This window comes from Heterodontus francisci, chromosome 25 (assembly GCF_036365525.1).
Source record: "Heterodontus francisci isolate sHetFra1 chromosome 25, sHetFra1.hap1, whole genome shotgun sequence".
Classification (NCBI taxonomy): domain Eukaryota; kingdom Metazoa; phylum Chordata; class Chondrichthyes; order Heterodontiformes; family Heterodontidae; genus Heterodontus; species Heterodontus francisci.
In genome coordinates this window covers 77559996-77570395 of record NC_090395.1, presented here as the reverse complement: position 1 = coordinate 77570395, position 10400 = coordinate 77559996, and the positions used below count along the sequence as shown (strand labels likewise).

Here is a 10400-nt window from a genome sequence, read left to right as displayed (position 1 = left end):
CCTTTACCACTCAGCCCTGCCCCTTTTTCACCCTGCCCCATTTCTTTATAACCAGCCCTGCCCCTTAACCACTCAGGCCCTCTCCTTTCTCTCTCAGCCCTGCCCCTTTATCACTTAGCCCTGAACCTTTACTGCTCAGACCCTCCCCTTTCTCTCACCCCTGCCCCTTTATCACCCAGTCCCCCCTTTATCATTAGCCCTTCCCCTTTATCACCCAGTCTTGCCCCTTTACCACTCAGCCCTGAACCTTTACTGCCCCTTTATCTTAGCGCCTCCCTTATATCTCAGTCTCACCTCTTCATCTCTCTGCCCTTCTGCTGTATCTCTCAGTTCCTCCCTTATATCTTTCAGCCCCTCCCCTGTATCACTCAGCCCCTCCTCAGTATCTCAGCTTCGCCCCCCGTATCTTAGTCCCTCTCTGCAGTTTCCTGTTCTCATCTGCTGAGCTGATGCAGGATTGATGATCCCACAGCTCTGGCCTACCTCCAGTATTAAAGTGATTTCTCAAAGCTGAGCCCAGAGTGTCACAGGCTATCTGACTACCACAGGAACCAGTGGAACTAGTGGAGATCCTCATTTCACCAGTAGGAACTTGAGCCTGTGAGTATCACTGTTATCACCTCACTTTCCTCACCCCATGCCTTTAGTCCATTTGAATCGGGTAAATGCACAAACCAAGGAATGTTACACAAATGTATTAATATCCACTCAACTTGCTTACTTAATTTAATTTAGAAATATCCTGTTTCCCACAGTGGAAAAAAATTGCAAATGCACGTGTTTAATTAGGTCCACAAAATATTTCTCAATCGACAAATCTGCCGTTTACCCTAACCCCCTCCTCCCGTTTCCTCCTCACTTGAGTTGGATCTTAGGCTGGGTGTGCTGAAGTGATAGACAGACAATGACCTCAATTGGCCAAATGCCAGTGAAACCACACCCTCCAAATTTCCCACATGCTTACTCTCACTGTTAATAATTAACATCCCAAACAAGCTTCAATTTCATGTTATGGCAAACATGATTCCTGTATTATCAGTTTTTTTAGGTTTGATTTTTTTTATTTTGTTTTTTTTTAATTTTCAGAAAAGTTAACAGGTGAAGATCCGAAAAAGGCACCAAGTTGATTGCGTTTATTGTCTCTCTACTACTACTATACACCCAGTCCCACATCCCACCACCCAGTCCCACATCCCACCACCCAGTCCCACATCCCACTCACCCAGTCCCACATTTTTTAATTCTTTCTTGGGATGTGGCAAGACTAGTATTTATTGCCCATCTCTAACTTCCCTTGAGAAGGTGGTGGTGAGCTGCCTTCTTGAACCGCTGCAGTCCATGTTGGGTAGGTACATCCACAGTGCTGTTAGGAAGGGAGTTCCAGGATTTTGACCCAGTCACAGTGAAGGAACGGTGATATAGTTCCAAGTCAGGATGGTGTGTGGCTTGGAGGGGAACTTGCAGGTGGTGGTGTTCCCATGCATTTGCTGCCCTTGTCCTTCTAGGTGGTAGAGGTCGCGGGTTTGGAAGATGCTGTCTAAGGAGCCTTGGTGCATTGCTGCAGTGCATCTTGTAGATGGTACACACTGCTGCCACTGTGCGTCGGTGGTGAATGGAGTGAATATTGAAGGTGGTGGATGAGGTGCCAATCAAGCGGGCTGCTTTGTCCTGGATGGTGTCGAGCTTCTTGAGTGTTGTTGGAGCTGCACCCATCCAGGCAAGTGGAGAGTATTCCATCACACTCCTGACTTGTGCCTTGTAGATGGTGGACAGACTTTGGGGAGACAGGAGGTGAGTTACTTGCTGCAGAATTCCCACCCTCTGACCTGCTCTTGCAGACACTGCATTTATGTGACTGGTCCAGTCAAGTTTCTGGTCAATGGTAACCCCCCAGAATGTTGATAGTGGGGGATTCAGTGGTGGTAATGCCATTGAACATCAAGGTGTGATGGTTAGATTCTCTCTTGTTGGAGATGGTCATTTCCTGGCACTTGTGTAGCGCGAATGTTACTGGCCACTTATCAGCCCAAGTCTGGATGTTGTCGAGGTCTTGCTGCATCTGCACACGACTGCTTCAGAATCTGACCAAACTTGAATGGTACTGAACACTGTGCAATCATCAGCTCATCCAACCCACCTGGTCCAATATCCCACTCACCCAGTCCCACATCCCACTCACCCAGTCCCACATCCCACTCACCCGGTCCAATATCCCACTCACCCAGTCCCACATCCCACTCACCCGGTCCCACATCCCACTCACCCGGTCCAATATCCCACTCACCCAGTCCCACATCCCACTCACCCAGTCCCACATCCCACTCACCCAGTCCCACATCCCACTCACCCGGTCCAATATCCCACTCACCCAGTCCCACATCCCACTCACCCGGTCCAATATCCCACTCACCCAGTCCCACATCCCACTCACCCGGTCCAATATCCCACTCACCCAGTCCCACATCCCACTCACCCGGTCCAATATCCCACTCACCCGGTCCAATATCCCACTCACCCGGTCCAATATCCCACTCACCCGGTCCAATATCCCACTCACCCGGTCCAATATCCCACTCACCTGGTCCAATATCCCACTCACCCAATCCAATATCCCACTCACCTGGTCCAATATCCCACTCACCTGGTCCAATATCCCACTCACCCGGTCCGACATTCCAGCTTTTTAAAAAATCCGCTCATGTCTTTAATTACTTTAGAGTACCCGGTAGATTTTTCCAATCCTCCTTTGAGCAAAGAATTATTTTTAAATATCTATTTTAAATTGATTTTGCACTAGTTTATGCATATCTTCTCTTTCTTATGTAAGTCTTTCTGACTTTAAATTAATATTCTGGAATCACCTTATTTATATCAGAATTGTTTGATATTTTGCACTGTCAATATATTTTCTGCTGAACTGTCTCTATCTGCAGAGCTGTAGCAGTTCATCCACTTTATAACTGCCATCATTCCCACTGCCTCACACTGCATTGCTCTCCAATGTAAGTGTCTTCCTGTTGAATGTGATGATATCAAGTGTACTCAGCACTGCACGTTGAATCTGCCCGGTAACAATCCTTATAGGATTGACAAGGGTAAATTTCCATCACTTGTACTCCCAGGAAGCACTGATTAGGATTTAAGGTGTGTCCAATTCATGGTCTTGTGATCTTTGTCCATTACTTTTAATGGATGTAAAATTTCAGGGGCCAGAAGTTTGCAGGTTCCTGAATTGCTGATCATCCTGGTGCTGAAGTAAGGTCTAGGAGATTAAAGATTAACATTTACTGCTCATATTCCACTGTTCAGGCTCATTGTCCAATATTCTGTTTGCTGGAATTGCCTCTCTGAATTGTCTTGCCATTCATTGACAATGATGGTTCTCCCAGCAGTATCAGGCCCTCTCAAATTCTCCTCCTGATTAATTCTAATCCTTTCATTGGACATCTATCCTGCTTGGAGTTTCTTGCAATATGTAGGGTTGTATTTGTCTTTAATAAGGTTCACCATCCCATTTGTCTTCCGGCTGCATAATTCATTCAAAATCCTTCTGTACTTTGTTTTGTTACTCCCTACTTCACTGTCTGCAAATTTAACAAGCTTACACTCGGTTTCTGCATCCACTTCATTGCTGGAGATAAAATATCCCCATTCTCAATCTGCTTGTCCTGCTGTCTGGCCGCAGACTGCTTCTGATGGCCTCAATGGGCAATCCCAGGAGACAACAGAGACCCTTAATCTGCTGGAAAATGCTTCATTGTCCAATCAGCATACCTCAGGAACAGAGGAGATCAGCCTTCACCCACTCCTAACTTACTATCTTCTATCTTTTAATTATTTACATTTTCTGATTTCCATAGATTAATAACTTGTCCAGTAGATTTCCATTAGATAAACATCCACTAAATTTAGCCAGCCATTCCAGAAGATTCCTGGTACGGACACTCCTTGTTTTCAGAATTGACAAGTTCAGCAATTATTGTTACGGTTTCTGGAACATTCCGATTCCTGTGAAATGTAACCTTTTTCTTGCTAGTTTACTCTTTTTGTCTCCCTTGAAGGCGGTGGCTGCTCCCAGCTGTACAGGGTCAACCCTCACTCAGTGACATAAAGCTAACTGTGAACTTTGATAGTTAATTTCGGTGGGCAATCTAATGATGAGGCCATTACAAATGATCAGATCTTTTGTTATCTGACTCCCATTTCCATTATCCACCACAAACAGGAGTCCTGGTGATTTTCATGATACTCCCTAAACCATTATGTCCTATGTGAAACCTTGAAAGAAAAATGTATATTTCTGTAGCACCTTTCACAACCTAAGGCCATCCAAAAGCGCTTTAGTCTTTTTTTTCCCCAAACTATACTTTATTCATAAAAATCTGTAAAAAAAAATCTGTAGAAAAAAAATACATTACAAACAGTTCAAACAGCACCAAGTTGACATTCAAAAAAAGTGCAAAGGAAATTGGTTTTCTTCGATACAGGAGTGAGTTGCCTCACAACCCTTCCTGTCCATTTTACCTGCCATGTACATTTTACAGCAAAACCATATTTGGTGTAGACAGCCCGAGGGGTTTCCCAAGGGTCCAGCCCCTCAGTTCACTATGGTGGGAGGACCTTACACTGTGGTCTTTCCCCATTGTGCCTTTGCTGCGGCTGCCCCAAACTTTAGTGCGTCCCTCAGCACGTAGTCCTGGACCTTGGAATGTGCCAGTCTGTAACACTCGGTCACTGGAAGACCAACAAGTTTCTGGCAGACCTAAGAGCCCAATGAAGTGGAATCACCGTTGTAATGTAGTAAACAGGGCAACCAAATCCCACAAACAGTAATGCCAAACTGACCAAATAATCTGTTTTTAGTGATGTTGGTTGAGGGATAAATATTGGCCCCAGGACACTGGGAAGAACCCCCCTGCTCTTCTTCCAAATAGTACTGGGCAGATCTTTTACATCCAGATGTTAAGGTAAACAGCGCCTCGGTTTAACATCTCATCCAAAGGACAGCACGTCAAACAGTGCAGTGTTCCCTCAGTACTGCCCCTCTGACAGTGCAGCACTCCCTCAGTACTGGGCCTCTGACAGTGCGTATTCCTTCAGTACTGGGCCTCTGACAGTGCAGTGTTCCCTCAGTAATGACCCCTCTGACAGTGCAGCACTCCTTCAGTACTGCCCCTCTGACAGTGCAGTGTTCCCTCAGTACTGCCCCGCTGACAGTGCAGCACTCCTTCAGTACTGGGCCTCTGACAGTGCGTATTCCTTCAGTACTGGGCCTCTGACAGTGCAGTGTTCCCTCAGTAATGACCGCTCTGACAGTGCAGCACTCCTTCAGTACTGGGCCTCTGACAGTGCGTATTCCTTCAGTACTGGGCCTCTGACAGTGCAGTGTTCCCTCAGTACTGCCCCGCTGACAGTGCAGCACTCCTTCAGTACTGGGCCTCTGACAGTGCGTATTCCTTCAGTACTGGGCCTCTGACAGTGCAGTGTTCCTTCAGTAATGACCCCTCTGACAGTGCAGCACTCCTTCAGTACTGCCCCTCTGACAGTGCAGTGTTCCCTCAGTACTGCCCCGCTGACAGTGCAGCACTCCTTCAGTACTGGGCCTCTGACAGTGCGTATTCCTTCAGTACTGGGCCTCTGACAGTGCAGTGTTCCCTCAGTAATGACCGCTCTGACAGTGCAGCACTCCTTCAGTACTGGGCCTCTGACAGTACGTATTCCTTCAGTACTGGGCCTCTGACAGTGCAGTGTTCCCTCAGTACTGCCCCTCTGACAGTGCAGCACTCCTTCAGTACTGGGCCTCTGACAGTGCGTATTCCTTCAGTACTGGGCCTCTGACAGTGCAGTGTTCCCTCAGTAATGACCGCTCTGACAGTGCAGCACTCCTTCAGTACTGGGCCTCTGACAGTGCGTATTCCTTCAGTACTGGGCCTCTGACAGTGCAGTGTTCCCTCAGTAATGACCGATCTGACAGTGCAGCACTCCTTCAGTACTGGGCCTCTGACAGTGCGTATTCCTTCAGTACTGGGCCTCTGACAGTGCAGTGTTCCCTCAGTACTGCCCCTCTGACAGTGAAGCACTCCTTCAGTACTGGGCCTCTGACAGTACGTATTCCTTCAGTACTGGGCCTCTGACAGTGCAGTGTTCCCTCAGTATTGCCCCTCTGACAGTGCAGCACTCCTTCAGTACTGGGCCTCTGACAGTGCGTATTCCTTCAGTACTGCCCCTCTGACAGTGCAGTGTTCCCTCAGTACTGCCCCGCTGACAGTGCAGCACTCCTTCAGTACTGGGCCTCTGACAGTGCGTATTCCTTCAGTACTGGGCCTCTGACAGTGCAGTGTTCCCTCAGTAATGACCGCTCTGACAGTGCAGCACTCCTTCAGTACTGGGCCTCTGACAGTGCGTATTCCTTCAGTACTGGGCCTCTGACAGTGCAGTGTTCCCTCAGTACTGCCCCGCTGACAATGCAGCACTCCTTCAGTACTGGGCCTCTGACAGTGCAGTGTTCCTTCAGTACTACCCCTCTGACAGTGCAGCACTCCTTCAGTACTGGGCCTCTGAAAGTGCGTATTCCTTCAGTACTGGGCCTCTGACAGTGCAGTGTTCCCTCAGTAATGACCCCTCTGACAGTGCAGCACTCCCTCAGTACTGACCCCTCTGACAGTGCAGCTCTCCCTCAGTACTGACCCCTCTGACAGTGCAGTGTTCCCTCAGTACTGGGCCTCTGACAGTGCAGTGTTCCCTCAGTAATGACCCCTCTGACAGTGCAGCACTCCTTCAGTACTGGGCCTCTGACAGTGCAGTGTTCCCTCAGTAATGACCCCTCTGACAGTGCAGCACTCCTTCAGTACTGCCCCTCTGACAGTGCAGCACTCCTTCAGTACTGGGCCTCTGACAGTGCAGCACTCCCTGTACTGACCCCTCTGACAGTGCAGCACTCCCTCAGTACTGACCCCTCTGACAGTGCAGCACTCCTTCAGTACTGGGCCTCTGACAGTGCAGTGTTCCCTCGGTACTGCCCCTCTGACAGTGCAGCACTCCCTGTACTGACCCCTCTGACAGTGCAGCACTCCCTCAGTACTGACCCCTCTGACAGTGCAGCACTCCTTCAGTACTGGGCCTCTGACAGTGAATGTTCCCTCAGTACTGACCCCTCTGACAGTGCAGCACTCCCTCAGTACTGACCCCTCTGACAGTGCAGCACTCCCTCAGTACTGGGCCTCTGACAGTGAGTGTTCCCTCATACTGACCTCTCTGACAGTGCAGCACTCCCTCAGTACTGACCCCTCTGACAGTGCAGCACTCCTTCAGTACTGGGCCTCTGACAGTGAGTGTTCCCTCATACTGACCTCTCTGACAGTGCAGCACTCCTTCAGTACTGACCCCTCTGACAGTGCAGCACTCCTTCAGTACTGGGCCTCTGACAGTGAGTGTTCCCTCATACTGACCCCTCTGACAGTGCAGCACTCCCTCAGTACTGACCCCTCTGACAATGCAGCACTCCTTCAGTACTGGGCCTCTGACTGTGCGTGTTCCCTCAGTACTGACCCTGTGACAGTGCAGCTCTCCCTCAGTACTGACCCCTCTGACAATGCAGCACTCCTTCAGTACTGGGCCTCTGACTGTGCGTGTTCCCTCAGTACTGACCCTGTGACAGTGCAGCTCTCCCTCAGTACTGACCCCTCTGACAGTGCAGCACTCCTTCAGTACTGGGCCTCTGACTGTGCGTGTTCCCTCAGTACTGACTCTGTGACAGTGCAGCTCTCCCTCAGTACTGCACTGGGAGTTTTAGCCTGGACGTACTCAAGTCGTTGCAGTGGGGCTTGAACCCACTGCTTTTAAGTCAGAGGCAAGAGTGCTATCAACTGAGCTACAACTGAGACACCCTGCTACAGTAAGTGTTGGGTCAAAGCACATAGTTAACTAGAATTAACTAAAGTTGGTGACCTCACCCAGCCAGATCACACAGGTGAATGATGTGACAAATGGAATGTTGTTCTGCTCCAGTTTAAAATGCATAAGAAGCTTGCTGCTCATAACCTGGCCAGGAATTGGAGACTGAGTCACCAATACCCAATACAGTCCAACTGCTGGAAAGGGAGGATGTCTTTGAGGGTTTTTTTTCAAGAGATACAGCACTGAAACAGGCCCTTCGGCCCACCGAGTCTGTGCCGACCAACATCCACCCATTTATACTAACCCTACACTAACCCCATATTCTCTACCACATCCCCACCATTCCCCTACCACCTACCTATACTAGAGGCAATTTATAATGGCCAATTTACCTATCAACCTGCAAGTCTTTTGGCTGTGGGAGGAAACCGGAGCACCCGGAGGAAACCCACGCAAACGCAGGGAGAACTTGCAAACTCCGCACAGGCAGTGCCCAGAATTGAACCCGGGTCGCTGGAGCTGTGAGGCTGCGGTGCTAACCACTGCGCAAGGATATAATCCATTTGGTTAGAGTTGAGGAGCAAAAGGAGGATGATCATGTTACTAGGGGCATTCTCTAGGCCTCCAAACAGTGAGAGAGAGATAGAGGAGCAAATCTGCAGGAAATCACAGAGATGCGCAGTAACTATAGAGTGGCGATATCGGGGGCCTTTATTACCCAAGTATCGATTGGGATAAGCTTAAAGTAAAGGGTAAGGAGAGGGAAGAATTTCTGATGTTCAGGAGAACTTCCTTGATCAGTATATTCTCAGCCCAACTAGAAAAGAGGCATTGCTGGATCTGGTGCTGGGAAATGAGGTGGACCAAATGCACCAAGTGTCTGTGGGGGAGCACTTGGGTCAGAGTGCTCATCATATCATAAGGCTTAGTCTAGTAATGCAGAAAATAAGGTGGAATATCTAGATAGGAAGAGGGCTAATTTCAACATGATGAGAAGGGATCTAGCCAGGGTAGAATGGAAATCTGAAATAAAAACAGTAAGTGTTGGAAATACTCAGCAGGTCTGGCAGCATTTGTTGAGAGAGAAACAGAGTTAACGTTTCAGGTCTGTGATCTTTCATCAGAACTGATGAAACAGAACTTTCACTTGATAAAAGGTCACAGACCTGAAACATTAACTCTGTTTCTCTCTCAACAGATTCTGCCAGACCTGCTGAGTATTTCCAACACTTTCTGTTTTTATTCCAGATTTCCAGCATCTGCAGTATTTTGCTTTTCTATTAGAATGGAACCAAAGACTGACAGGAAGAGCTGTATCAAAACAATGGGTTATCTTTAAGGAAAAGATGCTTCAGGTACAGGCTAGGAACATTCCAACAAAGGTGAAAGGTAGAGGAAACCAAGAACAGGGCACCTTGGATGACAAGGGAGATAGAGAATATGATGAAACAAAAGAAGGAGGGTGTCTGATGCATGTCAAGTGAACTCATCAAATGAGAACCATATACAATGAGTTGAGAGGGAGGTGAAGAGAAAAATAAGACTGGCAAAGAGTGAATATGAGAATAGAATGGCAGGCAACACAAAAGGGAACCCAAAGATCTTCTATCAGTATGTGTATAGTAAGATGAGAGGTGGGACCTATCAGGGACAAAGAGGGTAATGTATGCTTAGAGCCGCAGGGCAAGGCTAATATATTTAATGAGTACTTTGCATAGTGTTCACTAAAGAAGTGGAATCTGACAAAATATTGGTAGAAGCGGAGAGAGCAGAGGCAATGGAGAGGATAAAAATTGAGGGGGGGAGGTACTAAAAAGGCTGGCTATGCTTAGGGTAGATAAGTCACCTGATCTGGATGGCTTGCATCCCAGGTTGCTAAAGGAAGTGGAAAGGAGATAATGGAAGGGCTTGCCATAATCTTCCAATCTTCCCTGGACATGGGGGAGGTGCCGGTGGATCAGAGAGTGACAAATGTGACATCCTTATTCAAGAAAGGGTGTAAGGACAGTCCTAGCAACTACAGGCCAGTTAGTTTAACAACAGTAGTAGATAAGGTTTTAGAAACAATAATCAGGAAAAATATCAACGGACACTTAGAGAGGTTCGAGTTAATTAAGGCAGATCATGCTTGACTAATTAATTGATTTTTTTGATGAAGTAACAGAGAAGGTTGATGAAGGGAATGCAGTGGATGTTGTTTATATGGATTTTAAGAAAGCATTTAATAAGGTACCACATAAAAGGCTGGTTAACAAAATTGAGGCTCATGGAATAGGAGGGTCAGTGTCCAACTGGATAAAAATGTCATAATAGTTGCTTTTCAGACTGGAGGATGGGAGACAGTGGTGTTCCCCAAGGGTCAGTGCTGGGACCACTGCTTTTTTTGCTATATATAAATGACTTGGATTTTGGAATACAGAATAGAATTTCAAAATTTGCTGATGACACCAAACTTGGAGGTGTGGCAAACAGTGAGGATGATATGAACTGCCTGTAACAGGACA

General features: G+C 47.6%; 1 long non-coding RNA gene across 1 annotated transcript in view; it reads left to right on the top strand.

The window, feature by feature from the left end:
- The first annotated feature begins 516 nt into the window (after positions 1 to 516).
- The window catches only part of LOC137384131 (uncharacterized), a 31083-nt gene continuing 21199 nt past the window's right edge, over positions 517 to 10400 (top strand). The window contains exon 1 of the long non-coding RNA XR_010977531.1: positions 517 to 600. This is a non-coding gene — a long non-coding RNA (uncharacterized lncRNA). The remainder of the gene's footprint in view (positions 601 to 10400) is intronic.